Source organism: Lipotes vexillifer, unplaced genomic scaffold (assembly GCF_000442215.2).
Source record: "Lipotes vexillifer unplaced genomic scaffold, Lipotes_vexillifer_v1.1 scaffold387, whole genome shotgun sequence".
NCBI classification, from domain to species: domain Eukaryota; kingdom Metazoa; phylum Chordata; class Mammalia; order Artiodactyla; family Lipotidae; genus Lipotes; species Lipotes vexillifer.
In genome coordinates, this window is record NW_006795399.1 from 3,484,804 (window position 1) to 3,511,484 (window position 26,681).

The 26,681-nt window shown below is 38.3% G+C and overlaps 1 protein-coding gene and 1 pseudogene across 1 annotated transcript in view; one reads left to right on the forward strand and one right to left on the reverse strand.

Moving 5' to 3' along the window:
* RBMS2 (RNA binding motif single stranded interacting protein 2) overlaps positions 1-26,681 on the reverse strand; it is a 56,113-nt gene that overhangs the window by 28,186 nt on the left and 1,246 nt on the right. The gene's annotated exons all lie outside the window — the stretch shown is intronic.
* LOC103077873 (RNA-binding protein 7 pseudogene) lies at positions 1,984-14,608 on the forward strand (annotated as a pseudogene).

Below are 26,681 nucleotides of genomic sequence, written 5' to 3' on the forward strand. Positions count from 1 at the left end.
TTCTTTAAGATTGGATAAAGAACCTCCTCACTGGGCAAAAATCCTCAAGGCACAGTTTGATGCAGAATTCTTTTCGTCTAACAATTTAACAGTATCTTAAGTTAAACTGTTGATTTAACTTTATGATTTCATATCATCTTCCAGACAACTCTGTGAAGTAGAGCAGGTGATGTGTTATTTTCCTTCTAAAACTCAGAAACTGAGGTTTAGTTTTATTTCAACATTCCCTCTGTTATGTCGCTTCACTTTTTGTTAAGCAGAACCAAGTAATGGAAACCTTAATACTGACAGTATCCAAACCAAGGCAACCAGCTGAGTAAACATGTAAAGCAGTCCTTTACATGACCCTACATCCTTTCTCTCCCTTCTGGAAAGAAAACAGTTCTAAGTTCCCTGGCCATAGGTAATGTCTAGTCAAAGTAGAACATTTAAGGAACAAAGGCATTTGAATTGTGAACCAAATAAATCAGAGGAAAATCTACATAAGACTGGTGCTTACATAGACTTACTAGAGCAAGAGCCCTCAGTTGAAATATATGGGCAATTCTACTGGGGGCAGAGCCCTTTTAGGCACAGTGTTTTTAGGCAGCACAATCCCATGCCTCTATCCCAAGGAATAACCAACTATGCCACCAGTTTGTGTGTACATGTCAGTGTGGCAATATCTCATATGTACCAGGAACCATAAAGCAAAAAGTTTAATTAATTCTCAGGACAGAAAAAGGATCTTTGAAGGTTAAGTAGCTTAAGTCTGAACATGACCACCAACTGCTTGGGGAGAACATGGGTAGGATACAACTGAGCCCCCATGGAGTGCTACTCTGCATTACACAACCCCTCCACTATTCAGCCTAGCTGGTGGATCATCGTACAGCCTGAGAAGGAGTTGCAAAGTGAAAAAGAATAATGGGATCATTGGAGCTTCAGAGCTTGCAGAGAAGTATATATGCCTCTCTTCCACAATAAAGTTGCCTCAGTTAGAGAAAATATATAGGAAAAGATAATGCCTGCCTATAGTTTATTTTGCCCTACCTTGTCATTTACCCTATTTTCATCATCTGACACAATTTTATTGTGGTCAGAAATACAGAGATCACAAACCCATAGGAAGTCAGGAAACACCAGCACTCCCCTTCTTCACCCTTATGCTACCTATACAAAGAATTCCCAGATTGGTGGATTAGGGATCTGGTTTTATCAAGGCCTAAAATCTCAAAGTCATGAAAAGATTCTGCTCCTGTGATCATTATAGAAATATTTTTTATTCACCAAACAATAAACACTGGCAATACTACACACCTGAAGAAAGTAACCTAACCAAAGAATATGGAAGGTATATATGCCTAGTCTATTTTCAGATCAAAATAAAATGTACACATGCAACCACCTAGCCTTACGTTAGGTATATAAAGTTTAATCCTTATTCTAGCCTGCCTTTTTGTGGTCACGCCACAGGGCATGTGGGATCTTAGTTCCCCAACCAGGGATCGAACCCGCATCCCCTCCATTGGAAGCATGGAGTCTTAACCACTGGACCGCCAGGGAAGTCCCTCTAGTCTGCTTTTTACAAGTCACAAAGAACTGTGGATATAATTTTTCAAAGTCTGATATAATATACATAAAATACGTCCAGAAAGATTCACAAGAAACAGTTAATAATGTTGGTAGCTAAAGACGAACTAGGTATATGAAAGATGGAGTGAAAACAGACTTTTTGAACCTTTTATATTTTATACCAAGTCCATACATCTATTATCTATTTAAAAACAAAAGAAAAAGTTTCAAGGTCTGACATACTAATTTTTTAAAACTAGGATAGAATGTTAAAACATTTGAGTCCATACAGCCTGACTCCTGGACCCATGCTCTCATAGTTCCTAACATACTCTGAATCTCAAAAAAGACAGTGATCTGAACAGAACTAGTCCTTGGCAAAGTGTTAACCTAGTTTATCAAACTCATGGTCTTAAACTACAATTGGGAATGGGGCAGAAGTCGGAGGTAAGGGGTGGAGGTGAGGATTGATTGCCAAAGTAAGAACTCAATACCAAAAGCCAACTATAAACAAAGTGATAAGGTCTCCAAAAGAGGAAGAGAAAGTTCTATAAGTTCTATCTAATTCCTGGATAGTAATGTGGAAGGTTATGTAAGAATTTTTGCAAGGTCCAGTACCTATAGCCACATAAAGATATACTATTTATGTAATAGCTACAGTATACTTAATCCATAAAGAATATAGAAAAGGGGGAATCCCTGTTCTTTTAGTCTGATATATTAAAACAAAACAGCGATTTTTCTTTCTCCTTATTACAAAAAGTTTTGACAGAACTTACAGAGCAGAATCTCAGGTTCCTACTTACCTCTGGTATCCTTTGTTGGTGAAATTGGAAGAAAATTTAGAATGAGAATAAGAGACTCATAGCTTAGAGGCAACCCTCTACTACCCCTTCACTTCTTTCCTTTCTCTAGTCTCCATCCTCTCTCTTGCTCTTTTCCATTCTTCCTCCATTTTTTCCCTTCTCTATCTTTGCTTAGGCTTACTCCTGACAGTTGCAGTCAGTGATATCCTTAAGTAATAATTAGCCTGGCTGTGGTATTAAAGTTGCTCATATCTTAACCTATTAAAAAAAAAAAAAAGACAGTCCTGGTTCAGAGGATGGGAAGCAAAGTTTAATAAGAATAACTTTTTTTACTATTAATTATGGGAAACATACAAAGGCAAAAGAAGAGTATAATGAATCCCTACACATTTATCACTTAGCTTTGACAATTATTCATGGACAAACTTGCTTCATTTGTAACTCCACCTATTTCCTTACCTCCCATATTATTTCAAAGCAAATAGCAAATATATAATTTCATTACCAAATATTTCAGCATGTAGCTCTGAAAAATCTCTTTAAAAAAAATATAAACCCAAACAACTCTATATCATCTAAAAATTAATAATTCCTTAATTTTATAAAATAGAGTTAAAATTTCCAATTGTCTTATATATGTCAGAATTGTTTTGTTTTGTTTTACAGTTTATTTGAATTTTTTTTTTTGGCCACACTGTGCAGCTTGTGGGATCTTAGTTCCCTGACCAGGGATTGAACCCAGGCCCTTGGCAGTGAAAGCATGGTGTGCTAACCACTGGACCTCCAGGGAATTCGCCAGTTTATTTGTTTGAAACAGGATCCAAGTAAGGTCCATATACTGTCACTGGCTGCTGACACATCTTTTAATCAACAAGTTCCCTATCCATTCCTATTTCTTGCAGTTTTCTTTAAGAATTTTAAAAATTTATTTATTTAGGCTGTGCTGGATCTTCCTTGCGGTGCACAGGCTCTCTAGTTACAGCGCACGGGCTCTAGAGCTCATGGGCTCAGTAGTTGCAGCGCGCGGGCTTAGTTGTGGTATGTGGGATCTCAGTTCCCCGACCAGGGATTGAACCCAGGCCCCCTGCATTGGGAGTGCGGAGTCTTAACCACTGGACCACAAGGGAAGTCCCCTATTTCTTGCAATTTATTTGTCAAAGAAATTCTTATGTTTGTACCAGCATAAAAATTAACCCATTCAAAAACCATTTAATTAGAGTTACCATATGATCCAGCAATCCCACTGCTGGGCATATATCCAGAGAAAACTAATTCAAAACGATATGGGGGGGGGCTTCCCTGGTGGCACACTGGTTAAGAATCTGCCTGCCAATGCAGGGGACACGGGTTCGAGCCCTGGTCCAGGAAGATCCCACATGCTGCAGAGCAACTAAGCCCATGCGTCACAACTACTGAGCCCACGTGCCACAACTACTGAAGCCCACGCTCCTAGAGCCTGTGCTCCGCAACAAAAGAAGCCACCACAATGAGAAGCCCATGCACCACAATGAAGAGTAGCCCCCACTCACTGCAACTAGAGAAAGCCCGCGCGCAGCAATGAGGACCCAACACAGCCAAAAATACATAAATAATTTTTTTTTTTTTTTCTACCGCCGCGGAGCACAGGCTCCGGACACGCGGGCCCAGCGGCCATGGCTCACGGGTCCAGCCGCTCCGCGGCATGTGGGATCCTCCCGGATCGGGGCACGAACCCGTGTCCCCTGCATTGGCAGGCAGACGCTCAACCACTGCGCCACCAGGGAAGCCCAATAAATAAATATTCTAAACAATGGTTTAGATGGCAAATTTTATTAAAAAAAAAAAAAAGATATAGGGGACTTCCCTGGCAGTCCAGTGGTTAAGACTCCACGATCCCAATGCAGGGGGCACAGGTTCGATCACTTGTTGGGGAACTAAGATTCTGCATGCCACACAGCGTGGCCAAAAAAAAAAAGATATATGCACCCCAATGTTCACAGCAGAACAGCAGAACTCTTTACAATAGCCAAGACATGGAAGCAACCTAAATGTCCATCAACACATGAATGGATAAAGAAGATTCAGTATATATATGTACAATGGAATATTATTCAGCCATAAAACAGAATGAAACAGTGCCATTTGCAAACACCTGGATGGACCTGGAGATTGTCATACTAAGTGAAGTAAGCCAGACAGAGAAAGACAAATATATGATATCACTGATATGTGGAATCAAATGAACTTATTTACAAAACAGAAATGGACTCAGAGACATAGAAAACAAACTTATGGTTATCAAAGGGGAAATGGGGTGGGGGAGGGATAAATTAGGAGTCTGTGATTAACAGATACATGCTACTATATATAAAATAAATCACACTACTATATATAAAATAAAACAACAAGGACCTACTGTATAGCACAGGGAACTATATTCAGTATCATGTAATAACCTATAATGGAAAAGAATCTGAAAAAGAATACATATATATGTATAACTGAATCACTGTGCTGTACACCTGAAACTAACACAACATTACTAGTCAACTATATGTCAATAAAAAGTTGTTTTTGAAAAAAAAATTACTAAGTAGGTACTATTTGGAGAATAGAAAAAAGAATCTATAACTGAACAATTACTTATTGTATCTAATATGTAGCATGTGGAGATGCTATGAAGAAATGCAAAATGAGAGAAAAGGTTGGCCTTCAAAAGGTACAAGATGGAATGCAAAAACAGAACAATGACATAAAACCATAAAATCAAAACAAAACTTCCTAGTAACAACATAGCTTCTCTAGTGACTATTGATGTTAATCTCAATAGTCAACTGACCTTTTATTTTACAATCTTTTTCTCAGGCGAAGGGAAGGGAAAATAACAAATGTTGGCTATTTACCATATTCCAGGCCCCATAGGATTTTGTTATCTAATATAATCTTTACAAAGAAGATAATGAGGGCTTCCCTGGTGGCACAGTGGTTAAGAATCCACCTGCCAATGCAGGAGATACAGGTTCAAGCCCTGGTCCAGGAAGATCCCACATGCCGCGGAGCAACTGAGCCCATGTGCCACAACTACTGAGCCTGCACTCTAGAGCTGGCAAGTCACAACTACTGAGCTCATGCACCTAGAGCCCGTGCTCCACAACAAGAGCAGCCACCGCAATGAGAAGCCCACGCACCACAACAAAGAGTAACCCCCACTTGCCGCAGCTAGAGAAAGCCCGCACACAGCAACGAAGACCCAATGCAGCCAAAAATTTAAAAATTAAAATAAATAAATAAAAGAGACAGTAGAAGAGAAATTCAGAAAGTAGGAAGGTGGAGGTTTAAGAAAAAAATGATAATGAGATAGGTATAATTTCCATTTTCTTTTCCTTTCTCTTTTTTTTTTGTCCACACTGCACGGCTTGTGGGATCTTAGTTCCCTGACCAGGGATCAAACTCAGGCCAACGGCAGTGAAAGTGCCACTGAGTCCTAACCACTGGACTGACCACCAGGGAATTCCCTCCGTTTTCAGAGGAGTTCTTTCTTTACCAAGTTTACATAATTAATAAGTAGTAGAATCTTATTTTTGACTGAGGATCATCTGGTTCCCCAGTCCGCATCCTTTCCATTGCTGTTTCTCTAAACACAGGAACAGCAATGGCTTTCACGAACTATAAGCAAGGTCAACAATTAGCTCCAATTATTGTTTTAAGAGATCAATTTCTAAAATGTGTTCAAATCAACAGTCTAAAATGACACCAGAAAACAGGTAAAGAGGGACTTCCCTGGTGGTCCAGTGGTTAAGACTCTGTGCTTCCACTGCAGGGGGCGTGAGTTCCATCCCTGGTCAGGGAACTAAGATCCCACAGGACACTCAGTGTGGTCAAAAAGGAAAAAAATCAAAAAAACAGGTAAAGAAACTTAGCTTATCATTTTACCTCAATAATCAAAATATCTACTAGATTTAAGTACTGGTCTGATATGTGAAAATGGAACTAAACTGAGGAATCTGATCATCATCTTCCCTGGAGAAAACACTTACTGCCCACTCCACTGCTCCCTTCAGTGTAGAGGGACAGACATCAGTATATCGCTCCTGCTGTGCAGGCAGCTCTAGAAGCAGCAGCACAGCTCTGTCCTCTTTCGCTCTGGGGGTTCAGCTGCCTGAAGGGATCACACACTCAGCTTTGCTACCTTACACACTGGTGAGGTTTCACAGGGGTTGCCCCACAGGGGAAGTCTGTAGTTTCTCTTTGGTTTGGTTTTGATCACTGCTTGCACCTAGATGGAGAAATCTGTCTAATTCTGGCAGTAGTAGAAAATCCAGTGGCCCACAGATACAAGCTACCTTCTTGAATATTAGTGTTATCAGTAATAAAGTTGTTGTTTTTATTTCCATTTGTCAAACTTTCTTCTTATTTCTCAACTGGAGTGGAGGAAGAAGGATGCTTCAAATTGAAACCCATAAACCCCAGCAGTCTTCAAGGGCTAGGCAAGTATTTCCTCTGGTAGTTGAAATGGAGGCCAGGGTAAAATGTTAGTGTGCCTGGCCCTACCAGTTTACAAATCCTATAACTGTAAAATAATGATTTCGTAATAATTCAATTTGGGACAACAAAGAAAATCATTTTCATTTATAATATAAAACCTTTATTTCACAAATGAGAAAAAATCAGATTCAGTTTTGATATAAGCATTCAGTTATTCACTATTCATTTAGCAATTGAGTAAGCAATGAATCAATGTTTACTAAATGTTTTTTCAAAAGTATATTTCTTGACTATAGAGCCCATTAACTAGCAGAAAGGGGTTAAAACACAAGGGCTCAAAAATCAAAAAGACTATAGTTTAATTCTAGTGTTGTCATGTACTAGTCTGTGACTTTGGGTAAGTTGCTTAATCTTACCTGCAAAATGCAGAGAGTAACAGCACCTATGTAATAGGATTAGTGTGGGGATTGAAATAAATACATATAAAGCTCTTATAGTGCCTGAAATATAAAAGGAGCTCATATCCATTCATTCAATAAATACTTAATGCCCGATTTAGAGTACCAGGCACTATGTCTGATAGCAAGGACAAAATGCCAAGCTAAAGATGGTCTAAGACAAAGACTAGAGATGGTCTTGGTCCTAACAGAATTCAGCGTTTAGTAGAGATATAGCCATTAATCAAATAATCACAAAGTAATTGTATAATTACCCAGTGTGATAAATGGGCTAGGGGAAAAAAAGAACAGAAGGCTGTGACCTACTTTAGTTAGTATAGTCAGAAAGGTGACATTTAAGTGAGACTTCAAGGAGGAGCAGAAACTAGCCATTCAGAGAATGAAATAAAGGATCATTCCAGAAAGAGAAATGGGCAAAAGATACAAAGTGAGATTTTCAACAGAATCTGAAAGAAACAGAAGGCCAGTGAAGCTGGAGTGTAATGAAGGATGGAAGGGTAGGCAGAGCCTTCCAGGCTGTGTTAAAGTACTTGGCTTTCATTCAACACAATACAGTCAGTCAATAATTTTATGCAAGAGAGAAGTTATAAGATCTGATCTATGTTTTGAAAATATTACTCTGGCTACTATGGGAAGAATAAATAAGAGTGAGGCAGGGGGTGAAATGGCAAGCTCAATTAGGAGGCCACTGTAATAGTCCAAACAAGAGACAATATAGTCTATAATTGGAGAGATGGCTGTAAAGATGGAGAGAAATGGAAAGATCTGAGGTGTAGTTTATAGGTAGAATCAAAGGACTTGCTTATAAATTAGATGCAGGGAAGTATAGTGTCTAGCTTGAGTAACTGGATGGATGATGGTATCATTCACTAATGCTGTAGAGATGGAGGGGAGAGCCAATTTGAGGACTGCAAAGCAATCATTACATTTTGAATATGTTAATTTTAATAACCTGTGAGATTTCTAGAAAAAAATATCAATTCAGCAGTTGGATACACAGAGAAGTCTGGTCTAGGAATTATCTGTAAATCTGTTAGCATAGTAATAAGTGAAATCTAGGAATAAAGTATATTTAGAAAGAAGGCAAGAAAGCCTGAAGAAATATAAACACTCAGAAATTGAGTAGAGTAACTGACAAGGAGGTCAAAAGAGGAGGGCAAAAGGGCAAGACCCAAGAAGGTTGTGTTACCGGAGGCAACAAAAGACAGAGTGTCAAGAAATGGGGAATAGTCAACTCCAGCAATGCCACTAAGAGGTTATGTAAGATAAAAACTAAAAAACAAACAAAACACTAGTTGGATTGGGCAACTTAAAAGTACTATGGACTACAGCAAGCAGAAGAAAGAATCAGTGAGCCTGAAGAGAGATCATTTGAATTTATCCAGCCAGAAGGAAAACAAAAAAACAAGCAAACAAACGAAAACCAGAATGAAAGGGAATGAAGAAAGCTTATGGGCCTTACGGGGCATAATAACAGAAACAGTCTACGTACTACTGGAGCTGCAGAAGAAGAGAGAGATAAAGGGGTAGAAAGCTTATTCAAAGAAATAACGGCTGAAAACTTCCCAAATGTGGGGAGAGATGTGGACATCCAAGTTCATTAAGCTAATAGCACACTCCAAAGTTTCAATCCAAAATGACCTTCTCCAAGATGCATTATAGTAAAATCATCTAAAATCAAAGACAAAGAGAGAATTTAAAAGTCAGTTCGAAAAAAAAATGTATCTCATACAACAGAGCCTCCATAAGGCTATGAGCAGATTTCTCAGCAGAAATCCTGCAGGCCAGGAGAGAATGGGATGATATATTCAAAATGCTGAAAGAAAAAAAATGCAAAACAAGAATACTTTACCCAGCAAAGTTGTCCTTCAGAAGTGAAGGTAAGATAAAGACTTTCCCTAACAAAAGCTGAGAGAGTTCACCACCACTTGACCTGCCTTAACAAGAAATGCTGAAGAGTTCTTCAATCTGAAAAGAAAGGATGTTAACTAGTAAAATAGAAACATATGAAAATATACAACATACTGGTAAAGGTAAACATACAGTCAGATTCAGAATACTCTAGTACTGTAATGTGGTGGTGTTAACCACTTAACTCTAGTATAAAGATTAAAGGACAAAAGTATTAAAATAGCTACAGCTACAATAATTTGTTAATGGACACACTATATAAAAAGATGTAAATTTTGACATGAAAAACAAAATGGGGGTGGGGGTAAAAGGGTAGATTTTGTATGCAATCAAAGTTAAGTGTTATCAGCTTAAAATAGACTGTTACATCTATAAGATGTTTCAAGTAAGCCTGAGGGTAACCACAAAACAGAAACCTATAACAGATACACATAAGATAAAGAGAAGGGAATCAAAGTATACCACTATCAGAAATCATCAATTCATAAAGCAAGACAGTAAGAGAGGAAGAAAGGAAGAAAGGAACTACAAGACAGCCAGAAAACAATGAACAAGATGGCAATAATAAGTCCTTACCTAGTTATAATTACTTTAAATGTAAATGGATTAAATTCTCCAATCAAAAGGCACAGAGTGGCTGAATGGATAAAAAACAAGGTCTAACGTTTATGCTGTTTGCAGAAGACTCATTTACTACAAGGACACACATAAGAACAAAGTGAAGGGTTGGAAAAAGATATTCCACACAAATGGAAACCAAAAGAAAGCAAGGATAACTATACTTATATCAGAAAAAAGAACTTTAAGTCAAAAACTGTAACAAGAGACAAAGAAATTCATTATATAATGATAAGAAAGGGTCAATTCATCAAGGGGATGTAACAGTTGTAAATGTGTATATACCCAACATCAGAGCACCTAAAATATTGATCAAATGTTAACAGATCTGATGGGAGAAACAGATAATACAGTAATAGCAGTGGATTTTGATACTCCACTTTCAATAATGAATGGATCACCCAGACAGAAAATCAATACAGAAACAATGGACTCGAACTATACTTGATATCAAATGGACCTAACAGACATATACAGAACCTTCCACCTAAAAACAACATAACAGGGCTTCCCTGGTGGTACAGTGATTGAGAGTCCGCCTGCCAATGCAGGGGACATGGGTTCGTGCCCCAGTCTGGGAAGATCCCACATGCCGTGGAGCGGCTGGGCCTGTGAGCCATGGCCGCTGAGCCTGTGTGTCCAGAGCCTGTGCTCGGCAACGGGAGAGGCCACAACAGTGAGAGGCCCACGTATCACAAAAAATAATAATAATTAAAAAAAATTTTAAAATAATAAAAAAAAATAAAAACAACATAACACACCTTCTTCTCAAGTGCACCTGAAACATTCTCCAGGATAGAGCACATTAAGTCACAAAACAAGTCTCAGTAAATTTAAAAATACTGTAATCATACCAAGTATCTTTTCTGACCAAAATGATATAAACTAGAAATCAATAACAGAAAGAAAACTGGAAAATTCACAAATATGTGGAAATTAAACAACACATTCCTGAACAACCAATGGGTCAAAGATAAAATCAAAAAATATCTTGAAACAAACAAAAATGGACACACAACATACCAAAACTTATGGCATGCAGCAAAAACAGAGCACAGAGGGAAGTCTAGAGTGATAACTGTCTACATTAAGAAGAAAAAAAAAAAAGATTTCAAATAAACAACCTCAAGGAACCGGACAAAGGACAAATTAAGCCCAAAGTTAGCAGAAAAAAGGAGATAACAAAGATCAGAGCAGAAATAAATGAAATCAGGAATAGATAAACAATGGAAAACTTAGGTTTTTTTTTAAAGATTAAATTGACAAACCTTTAGCTAGATTTACCAAGAAAAAAAGAGAGAGGACTCAAAGAAATAAAATTAAAAATGAAAGAGGAGACATTACAACTGATACCACAGAAACACAAAGGATCATACGACACTGCTATGGACAATCATATGCCACCAAATTGGATAACCTAGAAGAAATGAATAAATTCCTAGAAACATACAATCTACCAAGTCTTAATAATAAAAATACAGAAAATCTGAACAGACTAATAAGTAAGGAGATTGATAATCTCCAGGACTAGATGGCTTCACATGTGAATTCTATCAAACGTTTAAAGAAGAATTAACACCAATTCTTCTCAAACTCTTCCCAAAAAATGAAGAGGAGGGAACACTTCCAAACTCATTTAACAAGACCAGCATTACCCTGATACCAAAGCCAGATGATGACATTAAAATAAAACAACAGACCAACATCCATGATGAATATAAGTGCAAAAATTCTCAAAAAAATACTAGCAAAACAAATTCAACAGCACATTAAAAGAATCATACACCATGATCAAGTGAGACTTATCCCTGAGATGCAAGCATGGTTCAATATACACAAATCAATAAATGTGATATAGCACATTAACAGAACAACAAAAATCATGATAATCCCAATAGATGTAGAAAAAGCAATTGACAAAATTCAACATCGTTTCATGATAAAAACACTCAATAAATTGGGTACAGAAGGAACATACCTCAACATAATAAAGGCCATATATGACACGCCCGCAGCTTATATTCAACAGTGAAAGTCTGAAAGCTTTTCCTTTAAGATCAAGAACAAGAAAAGGGTGAACATTCTGACCACTCCTATTCAACATAATACTAGAAGTCCTAGCCAGAGCAATTAGGCAAGAAAAAAAAATAACGGCATCCAAATCGGAAAGGAAGAAGTAAAATTGTCTGTTTGCTGATGACATGATTTTGTATACAGAAAATTCTAAAGACTCCATCAAAAAAGTGTGAGGCCTAATAAAGAAGTTCCATAAAGTTTCAGGATACAGGGACTTCCCTGGTGGCACAGTGGTTAAGAATCTGCCTGCCAGTGCAGGGGATACGGGTTCAAGCCCTGGTCCAGGAAGATCACACATGCCGCAGAGCAACTAAGCCCGTGTGCCACAACTACTGAGCCTGTGCTCTAGAGCCCATGAGCCACAACTACTGAAGCCCGTGCACCTAGAGCCCATGCTCTACAACAAGAGAAGCCACTGCAATGAGAAGCCTGTGCACCTCAACGAAGAGTAGTCCCTGCTCGCCACACTAGAGAAAGCACATGTGCAGCAACAAATACCCAATGCAGCCAAAAATAAATAAATAAAAATTTTTTTAAAGTTTCAGGATACAAAATTGAACATACAGGGCTTCCCTGGTGGCTCAGTGGTTGAGAGTCCACCTGCCGGTGCAGGGGACACAGGTTCATGCCCCGGTCTGGGAAGATCCCACATGCCACGGAGCGGCTAGGCCCGTGAGCCATGGCTGCTGAGGCTGCACGTACGGAGCCTGTGCTCCGCAACAGGAGAGGCCACAACAGTGAGAGGCCCACGTACCACACACACACACAAAAATCAAACATACAAAAATCAGTTCCATTTCTATACACCAACAATGAAATCAGATTTATTTCTATACACAAACTATCTGAAAGAGAAATAAAGAAAATCCATTTACAATAGCGTCAAAAATAAAATAATCAGGAATAAAGTAAACAAGGAGGTGATAGATCTGTACAATGAAAACTACAAAACACTGCTGAAAGAAATGGAAGGAGACACAAGTAAATGAAAAACAATGTTGTGGGTTTTTTTTACAGAAATAAAAAGTTCCATCCTAAAACTCATTTGGAATCTCAATGTACCCTGAATAGCCAAATCTTGAACAAGAAGAACAAAGCTGGAAGTCTCAAACTTTCTCATTTCAAAAATTATTACAAAGCTACAGTAATCAAAACTGTGTGGTACTGGCATAAAGACAGACATACTAACCAATGGGACACCGTAGAGAGCCAGAAATAAACCCTTGCACATATGGTCAAATGATTTGACAAGGGTGCCAAGACCACTCAATGAGAAAAGAACAGCCTTTCCAACAAATAGTATTGGAAAAACTTGATATCTACCTGCAAAAGATTGAAATTGGACCCTTACCTTACACTGTAAGGGTAAAAAATTACCCTTATACAAAAATTAACTCAAAATGGATCAAAGACCTAAACATCTTGGAAGAAAACATATGGGAAAAGCTTCATGAGATTGGATTTGGCAATTTCTTGGATATGACACCAAAAGCACAGGTAACAAGAAAAAAACGGATAAATTGGACTATATCCATATTTAAAACGTCCATGCTTCAAAGGACACAATCAACAGAGTAAAAAGGCAGCCTACAGAATGTAAGAAAATATTTGCGAGCCAAAGCAAATCACACTCTCTTTGTGGGCAACCTTGAAACAAAGTCACATAGGAGCTCCTTTTTGAGCTTTTTCACCAGGCTGGGCCAGTAGTAAAAGTGAAAATTCCAAAAGATAAGGATGGTAAAGTAAAGCAGTTTGCATTTGTGAATTTCAAACATAAAGTATCTGCTCCTCATGCCATGAATCTACTTTACGGAATCAAGCTTTTTGGAAGGCCCATCAAAATTCAGATTAGATTAGGAAGTAACCATGCCTCACAGGAGGTCAGTTTGTCATATCCCCAGCATCGTGCTGGAAATTCAAGCCCTACTTCCACATCTCCTAGTATGTAGGAAAGGAGCTAAAATGACTCGATCAGCACAGATAATTCAAAGATCTTTCTCTTCTTCAGAAAATCTTCAGAGACAAGCAGTGATGAACAGTGTTTTGAGACAGATGTCACATGGAGGGAAATTTGGTTCTCCATATCTGGATCAATCAGGATTTTCCCCATCAGTTCAGTCATATAATCATACTTTTTTAAAAAAATTTTTATTTATTTTTGTCTGCATTGGGTCTTCATTGCTATGCACGGGCTTTCTCTAGTTGTGGCAAGTGGGGGCTACTCTTCCTTGTGGTGCACGTGCTTCTCATTGCAGTGGCTTCTCTTGTTGCAGAGCACAGGTTCTAGGCGCACGGGATTTAGTAGTTGTGGCACGAGGGCTCAGTAGTTGTGGCAGACAGGCTTAGTTGCTCTGTGGCATGTGGGATCTTCCTGGACCAGGGATTGAACCCATGTCCCCTGTATTGGTAGGTGTATTCTTAACTACTGCACCACTAGGGAAGTCCCCCACATAATCATACTTTTAACCAGTCTTCAAGCTCCCAGTGGCACCAAGATACACCATTATCACAAAGAAAAGTCAGAATTCTCATTCCTACATAGCAGATAGACATTATAGCCGTAAACAGTGTTACACCACTGATCGTGGGTCTGACCATCATTACAGAGAAAACAGAGATGATTTCTTCTATGAAGATAGGAATCACGATGGCTGGAGCCATGACTATGATAACAGAAGAGACAGCGGTAGAGAAGGAAAATGGTGCTCATCTCGACACTAACAAGAGATAAAAGGATGTTTTCATAGGGTCATTCTAGGCCTTTTTTGTTGATTTGTCTGGGACTGTTTTCTTAAAAAACTGTATAGAACAGCTTTATAAGTTGCCACATTTCTTTATAAAAATTTTAAAACCTAACAGCAGTCCAATACAGAAATGAGAAGAATTATGGTTCTAGTTTTATTACATTAATAACCTTTCACCTCAGGGTTTTAAGAGGAGGCAAGGGTTTTATGTAAACGAAGGTGCCACAATTCCTAATCACTTTAGACAGTTGAGGAAGGGATGTATTATATGGATTAGTTGTATTATGGAGCAAATATTTTAATTATCTGTTATCTTTTTGTACTGCAAGAAGTTTCTTGTTAGTGAATCAGATTTTTGGTGTATATAATAGAAAACATTCAAGTTAATAGTCTGAAATGACTCAGTATTTTGTTAATAAATGAGAAAATGTAACTTCAGTGATTCATTTTACTAACATTTCAGAAAGCTTTTTGGTAAAGTTTCAGGATAAATCATATTATTTAACTTCTTAGAGAACTTAAGTGTAAGTTCTGTGACATAATTTTGAACTTTACCATAACTGAACATACAAGTATACATCTACATGTGCTATTTCATTATAAAATTTTAGAATTTGCTCATTAAATCATGTCTGATGTATGACTGAAGCCACTCAGTAAGTTAAATATCTCTAAATGTATTTTTTTACAGTAAAAATACAGTGTTAATGTAAATCCCCTTATTCTGGAAGAATAAAAATGTAAATGCATGGTCAGATAAAATGGTAAAATGTTTTACTAAAAGTATACTTTTTTGGGGAAAAAAATGGTTCACAAAACCTTTAAGTGCTGGCTCTATCACTCAAACTTCTAAAATTTTAACATTTTCAAAGTGCCCAAGACAAGTGCACAAAGACACATTTTATTGCTGAAATTGTATAGGTTGCTTTTTGTTTTTATTTGAACATTTGAGAATTTAGTCTTAAACACTTTCTGATTTAAAAACTTTAAAACCTTGTTTAACAAAACTTTTATGTATCAAGACACTGTTTCCAGGACTTCTCTGGTGGCATGGTGATTAAGAATCCACCTGCCAATGCAGGGGACACGGGTTTGAGCCCTGGTCCGGGAAGATCCCACATGTCGCAGAGCAACTAAGCCCATCTGCCACAACTACCGAGCCTGTGCTCTAGAGCCCGCGAGTCACAACTACTAAGCCCGTGTGCCACAACTACTGAAGCCCACACGCCTAGAGCACATGCTCCACAACAAGAGAAGCCACTGCAATGAGAAACCTGCACACTGCAACGAAGAGTAGCCCCCGCTCACCGCAACCCAGAGAAAACCCACGTGCAACAAGACCCAACACAGCCAAAACTAAAATTAGTTAATTTTAAAAAACAGACGCTGTTTCCTTTTCATTGTAGAACTTGTTTATAAAAATTAATTCCTAGGGACTTCCCTGGTGGCACAGTAGTTAAGAATCTGCCTGCCAATGCAGTGGACACGGGTGCAAGTCCTGGTCCAGGAAGATCTCACATGCCACAGAGCAAGTAAGCCCGTGCACCACAACAACTGAGCCTGCACTCCAGAGCCTGCAAGCCACAACTACTGAGCTCACATGCCACAACTACTGAAGCCTGCGTGCCTAGAGCCTATGCTCTGCAATGAGACAAGCCACCTCAATGAGAAGCCCGCACGCCGCAACCAAGAGTAGCCCCCGCTCATCACAACTAGAGAATGCCCACACGCAGCAACGAAGACCCAAAGAAGCCAAAAATAAATAAATAAATAATTTTTAAAAAGATTAAAAAAAAATTCATTCCTTGAAAAAAAAAGAAAATACTTGCAAATCGTATACCTGATAAAGAGTTAATAGCCAAAATATATAAAGAACTCTACAACTCAGTAACAAAAAACAAACAATCCCATTTTAAAAAATGGGCAAAGGACTTAAATTTTTTCCAAAGAAAATATACAAATGGCCAATAAGCACATGAAAAGATGCTCAACATCACTAATCATTAGACAAATGCAAATCAAAACCATAATGAAATACCCTGTCACACCCATTAGGATGGCTACCATCAAAAAAAAACAGAAAATAAGTGTTGGCAAGGATTTGGAGAAATCAGAACTTGTGCACTGTTGGTGGGAATGTAAAATGGTACAGCCACTAAGGAAAACAATGTGGTAATTCCTCAAAAAATTAAAAATAGAATTACCATATGATCCAGCAATTCCACTTCTGGGAATATACCCAAAAGAATTGAAAGCAGAGTCTGAAGAGATATTTATACACCCATGTTCATAGCAACATTATTCACAACAGCCAAAAGATGGAAGCAACTCAAGTATCTCTCACAGATGAATGGATAAACAAAATGCGGTATATACATTCAATGTGGGAATTCCCTGGCAGTCCAGTGGTTAAGACTCGGGCTTTCACTGCCGTGGACCCCGGTTCAATCCCTGGTTGGGGAACTAAGATCCCATAAGACATGTGGTGCGGCCAAAATAAAAGAAAAAGTAAATACATTCAATGTAATATTATTCAGCCTTAAAAAGCAAGAAAATTCTGGGGCTTCCCTGGTGGCGCAGTGGTTAAGAATCCGCCTGCCTATGTAGGGGACACGGGTTTGAGCCCTGGTCCGGGAAGATCCCACATGCTGCGGAGCAACTAAGCCTGTGTGTCACAGCAACTGAGCCTGCGCTCTAGAGCCTGCAAGCCACAACTACTGAGCCCATGTAGCACAACTACTGAAGCCCACGAGCCTAGAGCCCGCACTCCGCAACAAGAGAAGCCACCGCAATGAGAAGCCCTGGCACCACAAGAAAGAGTAGCCTCTGCTCACCGCAACTAGAGAAAGCCCATGCACAGCAACGAAGATCCAATGCAGCCAAAAATAAATAAATAAAATAATAATTAAAGGAAAAAAAGCAAGGAAATTCTGACATATGTTACAACATGGATGAACCTTGAGGACATTATGCTAAGTGATATAAGCCAATCACAAAAAGACAAATACTGTATGATTACACTTATATGAGGTACTTAGAGAATTAATAAAAACAGAACATAGAATAGTGGTTGCCAAAAGCTGTGGGGAGGGGAGAATGGGAAGTTGTTTAATGGTGTAGATTTTCAGTTTCACAAGATGAAAAGAGTTCTACTAGAGATTGGTTGCACAATGTAAACGTACTTAACACTATTATACTGTATACTTAAAAATGGATGATGGTAAATTTTATGTTACGTATATTTTACAATTAAAAATCAAATACTAACGGGCTTCCCTGGTGGCACAGTGGTTGAGAATCTGCCTGCCAATGCAGGGAACACGGGTTCGATCCCCAGTCTGGGAAGATCTCACATGACGTGGAGCAACTAAGCCCATGTGCCACAACTACGGAGCCTGCGCTCTAGAGTCTGGGAGCCACAACTACTGAGCCTGCATGCCGCAACTACTGAAGCCCACGTGCCTAGAGCCCATGCTCTGCAACAAGAGAAGCCATCACAATGAGAAGCCCGCGCACCGCAACGAAGACCCAAAGCAGCCAAAAATAAATAAATAAATAAAATAAATTTATTTAAAAAAACCCAAATACTAAGACAGAGAGTAAGATGTAATGAAGTAGAGATTCTATAGGTAGGAACTACTTTTTCAAGAAGGTGGATTATAAAAGGGATCAGAAAAATGGGACAGTAACTGGCAGGAGACATGGGATCCAGCAGGGTTTCTATTTTCCATTAGATATGGGTGATATTTAAAGCTATGAGACTAGATAAAATTATGAGGGAAGTGTAGATAGAAAAGAAACAAGGACTGAGTCCTGGGGATCTCCAAGGTTTAGAGATCAGGAAAATTGGGAGGAACCAGCAAAGGAGCCTGAAGAGGAAAGGCCACAGATACTAGAGGAACAGGAGGGTATGGTGGTCTGCAAACCAAATAAAGTGTTCCAAGGAATTGTGTGATCAAACGTGTCAAGCATTGACAATAGGTTAAAAATAAGATGAGGAAAAAAAAAAAAAAGTAAGATGAGGGCTATGAACTGACCACTGAAGAACATGAAAGTCACTGCAGACCTTCATAAGAGCAGTTTTGGTGGAGTGGTGGGAGTAAAAGCCTAACTGGATTAGGTTTAGGAGAAAATGAGAGGTATGACACTATCAACAAGTAGAGAAGATGTGAGTCTACAGTAAATTTTACACTGTTGATGGAAACAAATGTGGTATAGTTAGAAAGCAATTTAGCATTATCTCTTTTTTAATTAATTAATTTTTTTGGCCATGCTGTGCAGCATGCAGGATCTCAGTTCCCAACCAGGGATCCAACCCGTGCCCCCTAAAGTGGAAGTGCAGAGTCCTAACCACCAGTCTGCCAGGGAATTCTGTAGCATTATCTCTTAAAGGTGAACAATCACATACCTATACTGCACAATACCACTCCTAGGTATAAACCCAAAAGAAATTCTTACACAAATGTACCACATAAATGATAATATTCTGAGCATCAATGTTAGGAATAGCAAAAACAAACAAGCCTGGATTAATCCAAAAGCTCATTGGCAGGAGAATGGATAAATTATGGTATATTCACAAAATGCAATATTATACAACATGAAAAAATGAATAAAACAGCTATATACAACATGAATTAATCATGAAGATGTAATACTGAATGGAAACAAACAGAAGATGGTATTGCAATAAGACAATATAGTAGTGGTTGAGAGCATAGACTAGGAGCCAAACTATCTGGGTTCAAATCCCAGCTGGGTCATTCACTAGCAACGTGATTATTAAACTCTCTGTAGTTCATTTTTTCTCATCTGTGAAACAGGGAAAATAATAATGAAATTGTCGTAAGGATTAAATTGATATAATATATATAATTATACATAAAGTACTTAGAACAATGTAAACAAGCAAATTAAACATGACTTTAAACTATGTTTTAAAAAAGCAACAGAATAATAAATATAAAATTTAAAAGAGTGGTTACCTCTAGAAGGGAGGGAGGGAGGGGATGGGATGGGGAGAAACTCCTAAATATATGCAATTTACAGGCAATGATTCTAGTCCTTGAGTTGGAAGATGGGTTTACAGGTGTGTTCCTCTTATTATTATGCTTTAGAGTTACATGTAACCTTTTGTATTATCAGATAATAAATTAAAGATAATAAAAGAAAAAGTAATGGAAGGAGATAAATTGGAGACAGCAAGTATATAACTCTTGAATAAACAACACTTTCAGATAGTTTATATAAAGGGAAGAAGAGAAATGGGGCAGCAGGTGGAGGAAGAAATGGCATCAAGAAAAAGGGGGGTTTTTTGATAAAAGAAAACAGTCTATTTATATACTGATATATGATTATAAATATTAACAAATATTACCAATCCTCAAAAATAACCCAATAAAGTATATCAGTACTTTAAGATGAAGAATTCAAGGTCAGAGAGCCTAAGAAACTTGGAACTAGGTCACACATCTAATAAGTGACAAAAGCCATATTTAAATTCAGATCTAACTCCAAATTTCACAACTTTATTTTATTTTAAAATTTTTATTAGAGTCTAGATAATTTACAATGTTGTGTTAGGTTCAGGTGTACAGCAAAGTGAATCAGTTATACATATACATATATCCACTCTTTTTTAGATTCTTTTCCCATACAGGTCATTACACAGTATCAAGTAGAGTTCCCTGTGCTATATAGTAGGTCCTTATTAGTAATCTATTTTATATATAGTGGTATGTATATGTCAATCCCAATCTTCCAATTTATCCCTCCCTCCCACCCCCTTCGAAATTTCACAATTTGTATAGAACAAAATGCTGCTTTCCTTTTCTTAATCTAATGCCTAACATGTTTAATTACATTTATTAGGATATATATTTTAAGTATCTACTAGATAGGCTTAAGATGCTGTATCAGGTGTTTCAGAGGATAATAAACTGAACAACACTGTCTTTACCTTTACAGAGTTTACACTACAGCAATGAAGATAAGACAATCACCTAAATGATTCCAATACAATGCAAAATTACATAAATACCACATATGAAGTACAAAATATTATGGAGGCTAAGAAAAAAAGTCCCCTTTGGGGTTAGGAGGTAGAGGGATTAGGAGAAGCTTTATAGAAGAGGTAACATTTCAGCTGAACTTCTGCGTAGTTAGGGTTTTGAAAGACAGTTTTGACTGTGAGCTCTTGAATGGCCACCATCATGCCTTAGCCCCAGGTCCTAGCATTCTAGAGCTATTTAACGAATGTGGGCAGAGTGAACAAATGAACAGAAAGGCCATTCCAAAAGGAAGCAACAACAACAAAAGGATCAGAGGCTGAATACTACATGAGGCACAATGACAAAAGAATCAGAGAGTAGGAGGGATATGAATATGAACATATATATTTGGAAAGTAAGTATCAAGTTACTCATCATGATTCTTTTTACATTTTGGCTCCCATATCTCCCATCTTTAAGAAAATTCTCTAAACACTACCACCATCCTCTTCCAGGCTTTATCTCATTTCTCTGCTCCCTATCTTTTTAAAATAACAACTTTATGAGATATAATTTATATACCATGTAATTAACCCATTTAAAGTATAATTTCATTGGTATTTGGATCACAGAGTTGTGCAACTATCACCATAGTCAATTTTAGAACATTTTCATGACCCCAGAAAGAAACCCAATACCCATTACCAGTCACTCCTCTTTTCCCCCCTAACCATCTCCTACTCCATCCCTAGGCAACTACTAATCTGCTTTCTGTTTCTCTGGATTTGACTATTCTGGAAATTTCATATAAATGGAAGCATCAAATACAGTTGACCCTTGACCAACACAGGTTTGAACTTCACAGGTCCACTTATATGTGGATTTTCTTCAATAGTGAATACTACACTACAGCAAGACCTGCTGTTGGTTGAATCCTAGGATGCAGAACCATGGATATAGAGAAGTCATGTATATATGGATGATCGACTATAGCTTACACATAGATTTTCCCAAGCCCCGCATTGTTCAAGAGGCAAATGTATGTGTTCTTTTGTGAGTGGCTTCTTTCACTAACATAATGTTTTCAAGGTTCATCCATTTTGTAGAATGTATCAGTACTCTATTATTATTATTATTATTTTTTGGCTGTGCAGAATTCCGCACTTTTGTTGCTGCGCGAGCTTTCTCTAGTTGCGGCAAGCAAGGGCTACTCTTCGTTGCTGTGCACAGGCTTCTCATTGCAGTGGCTTCTCCTGTTGCAAAGCACAGGTTCTAGGCACACAGGCTTCAGTAGTTGTGGCACACGGGCTCAGTAGTTGTGGGTCACGGGCTCTAGAGCGCAGGCTCAGTAGTTGTGGCGCACGGGCTTAGTTGCTCCACAGCATGTGGGATCTTCTCGAACCTGTGTCCCCTGCATTGGCAGGCGGATTCTTAACCACTGTGCCACCAGGGAAGTCCGTCTATTACTTTTTATCACTGAACAAAATTCCAAAATTCCATTGTATGGGTATATATAATATTTTATTTATCCTTTCATCAGTTGACGGATATTTGGGTTGTTTCCACCTTTGGGCTATTATGAATAATGCTGCTATGAACAATGATGTACAGGTTTTTGTGTGGACGTGTTTTAATTTCTCTTGGGTATATAACTAGGAGTGTGTTTAACCTTTTAAGGAACCGCCAAACTGTTTTTCAAAGCAGCTGCACCGTTTTATATTCCCATCAGCAGTGTATAAGGGTCCAATTACACCACACATTATTATCTGTGTTTTTGATTGCAGCCATCCTTGTGGGTGTGAAGTGGTATCTCACTGTGGTTTTGATTCCTTGATGGCTAATGATGCTGAACATCTTTTCATGGCTATTTGTAGATCTTCTCTGGAGAAATATCTATTCAGACCTTTTGCCCATTTTTTAAATTGGGTTCTGCTCTTCATCTTAATCAAAGTTCTTAAAAGATTAGTCTATATATACCATCTATACTTCCTTACCTTCTTTCACTCAACAACCCACTCCAACCCTGCTTTTGCTCCCCCGCTCTGAAATTGCATGTCAAAGTCACCAACCACCTCTACACTGACAAAATCAATGACTATTCATCAGCCTTCATCTTCCAGGATTAATTCTATGGTTTGCACATCTGCATTTTAATTCCAGCTGACTTTTTTTTTTTTTTGGCCGTACTGCGTGGAACGTGGGATCTTAGTTCCCCGATCAGGGATCGAACCCACGTCCCCTGCATTGGAAGCACAGAGTCTTAACCACTGGACCACCAGGGAAGTCCCTGACTTCCTATTCTAATCTATATTTTATTTTGTCCTGTTCTTTTCTATATTTTTCTGTTTTATTATACAGCATATTTTCTTATGGGATGAGAAACGTAAACCGACAACCAAAGGTTATATCCAGAGAACTGCAGGTAACACAACTGGCTAGAGCAGAGTCAATGTGATGAAATCATACAGGAGAGGTGGGAAGATAAGGAAAGGCTGAATAAACAGTGGGTATTGGGCTAAGGATTTGGACTTTGTTTAGCAGGTAATACATAGCCATTAAAGGTTTGTATATAAGAAATGCTCAGCACTAAACTGCTGGAATGTTGGAAGATTATTCTGGTAGCAGGTATAAAATTACTTGGAGTCAAGGGGTAGGGAGTGGAGAAATAGGAGACAAGGAGATCATGCGGAATGTTTACTGCTGTGGTAATGAGGGCATAAGTTAGTGTAGTAGAGCTAAAAAAACAAAAAAGGAGGAATCAATGGAAAGTCATTACTACTAAACTTTAACCAACTGAGTTAACTTTATTACTGATAACAGAACTATTAGCTGCCCCCAGTCAAGAGATGTTAGACTTTAAAAGTTCTACTAAATTTGATTTGATGGAAACTAGATGAAAATGTAGTAAACACAGAAAAATTCTCTCTCCCTGTTAGAAGTATAAACAATTCTAGTATTGCTTCCTACTTTCTTCTCTCCTGAGTAAACTCTTCCAAAAATTTCAGGTAACTCAAACTTCTTAAAGAGTGAAAGTCTGGCAGTGCCTACCAGTCAGTTCTACTCTCATCATTGCCTCCACTCCCCACAACCCCCAGCCCCAATATGGTCTTCAATATGTTAAAATCAAGAAGAAATAGAAATTTATGCAAAATAGGTTGGGGAAGGCAAATTATCCCAAGTTAAACACAGTCCCTTTTCTTTTTTTCCAAAGGGAATGGTTGCTGATGCTCTGAGGAGTTAACTTATAATAACACATGCCAGGAAGATGATGTCAGGGAAGGCGTGGTTAGGTTCTTTACAAGTCTGAAATTCCTTTAGTCCCAAACACTTCCTCTTTCAATCTCACCTATACTCAAATCTCTCTACTGAAGCAACTCTTTCAAGAGTTGAAGGAAGTGTTGAGACCCTAGAACTCTGATCTTTTTTTAAGAACAAAGAATAATTGAAGGCCATTAAAATAGATGTGTTTTTTTTATGTACCATAATTTTGCAGAATCTCTCTTTGAAATCCACATTTTCCCCCTTCTGTGACTATTTTAATTCCAAAGAAAGGAAAGGATATTCAACACTACATCCTGAGAAAGAATGTGCCTTTATCAGGCATTATATATTTGCTGATTGTATGCCTATATTTACAACAGCCAAAAAAGAATAAGAAAACTATAATTGTCCTGGGCTCCTCAGTTAACAACTTCCCTGATAAAGTATACAAATATGTTTCAAAATAAAACAATCCTACTTTTCTTTCTTGCCACATCGCAGGGCTTAAACGATCTTAGTTCCCTGACCAGGGATTGAACCCCTGGCCATGGCAGTGAAAACGCCGAGTCCTACCACTGGACTGCCAGGGAAGTCCCCAGACAATCCTACTTTTAATTTTTATTATTTATTTATTTATTTTTGCGATACGCGGGCCTATCACTGTTGTGGCCTCTCCTGTTGCGGAGCACAGGCTCTGGACGTGCAGGCTCAGCGGCCATAGCTCACGGGCCTAGCCGCTCCGCGGCATGTGGGATCTTTCTGGACCGGGGCACGAACCTGTGCCCCCTGCATCGGCAGGCGGACTCTCAACCACTGTACCACCAGGGAAGCCCCAATCCTACTTTTTAAAGACAAGAAGGACTTCCCTGGTGGCACAGTGGTTAAGAATCTGCCTGTCAATGCAGGGGACACGGGTTCAAGCCCTGGTCCGGAAAGGTCCCACATGCCGCAGAGCAACTAAACCCATGTGCCACAATTACTGAGCCCACGTGCCACAACTATTTAAGCCCGTGCTCCACAACAAGAGAAGCCACCTCAGTGAGAAGCTTGTGCACACAACCAAGAGTAGCCCCTGCTCTCTGCAACTAGAGAAAGCCTGCGCACAGCAATGAAGACCCAATGCAGACAAAAATAAATAAATAAATAATAAAGACAAGTAAATAAAACTAATGAAGTCACAACAGTAATGTACAAATGTCTTTTCAAACTGAGCTCACTGGAAATTATTTTATTTTTATTCCACCAACCAGAAGTGATGACTACAGTAAATTATGATGTAAAAATGTTCCTTAAAGAAGGCAGATCTCTGCAAATCTATTATTTCCAGATTCTGGTATAACAAAATGATGGACAATAAAAGCACATATTTATGTGTACTTTTTCAGAAGTTAAGAATTTTGTTTTTTATTTCAGTTTTTTAAATGTTCCAGACAGGTCTAAGAACTTTTTTACATAGACTTGTCCTACCTGAGAAACTGAGCAAATAAGCCAATGTCAAAATTAAAACTTTACTTTGTCATAGAAAAAAGTCTGGTAGAATAGATAGAGCAAACTGCTACTAGTTATTTCCCTTAAGGAGTGGGATTTAGGTAAGGAACTTCAGGACATGAAGGGAAGACCTGACTTTTTATTTTATATGCCTCTTTATGCTTAAATTTTAAAAATAGACATGCCTTACACTTATTACTATAAATTAATAAGTTATTTTAAAAATTTAATTTTCAGTATAAAAATGGACAAATTACATGAGCAAATTCACTCAAAACATTCTTCCCCAAAAATGAATGAACACATTAGGCCATACATATAAACAAAAAGACAAACCTATATATACACACAAGGAGTCATCGATATAGTCACAAAGTGATGTCATCATAGCAGTGACCTGTAAGAACTCAAAGAATACTTGACAAATACACTAGTAAGTATGTATTTACCCTTACCCCAGGTTTCCTAATGTGTTTCTCAAACCTTACAAGTTATCAGAAAGAGATATGAGATTTGAATCCCAGTCTGCAATCATACCTCTTGGCCCCTACACTATCCTAGATTTAGAAGCTAGTTAAATGTTTCCTATACAACAAGCGGTAAAGGGAGTGGAGAGCTAAGAAAAGAGAATATTTTAGATAGCATCAAATATATAAAGCCGCTAATAGGGAAAAAACCAATTTCTGGAATTCATTTTACTGTATTTTAATGGGTAACCTGATAGACTTGGAGGGAAAAAATTAGGAAGGAGATTTCATACAGTACTATACAAGATATGAAAAGAATAAAGACAGATTAGATATCTATTAAAATCATATTGATTTATGTGTGTGTGTCTGTACATATATATACATATAAAATTGATAACAAATATGAACCCATATTTCTTAAGGATGTAACAGAATGAATACCACATAAACTAACACACATAAACTAACACCCATAAACTAACACCCATAAACTAACAGTAGGTGTTTTGGGTCTAAACATTTACAAATGCCTTGATCAGATACTTTGTTCACCTATAAAAGTCTCCCTAGGTGTATAAGAAAGCATCAGGAATTCTTACCCACTGCCCAACAATCCATCAAATGAGCAAAAGATCCTTAAATGTCTAAGGCACCTTTTTTCTTCAAAGAACAGCTATAGGGCTTCCCTGGTGGTGCAGTGGTTGAGAGTCTGCCTACCGATGCAGGGGACACGGGTTCGTGCCCCGGTCCGGGAAGATCCCACATGCCGCGGAGCGGCTGGGCCCGTGAGCCATGGCCACTGAGCCTGTGCGTCCGGAGCCTGTGCTCCGCAACGGGAGAG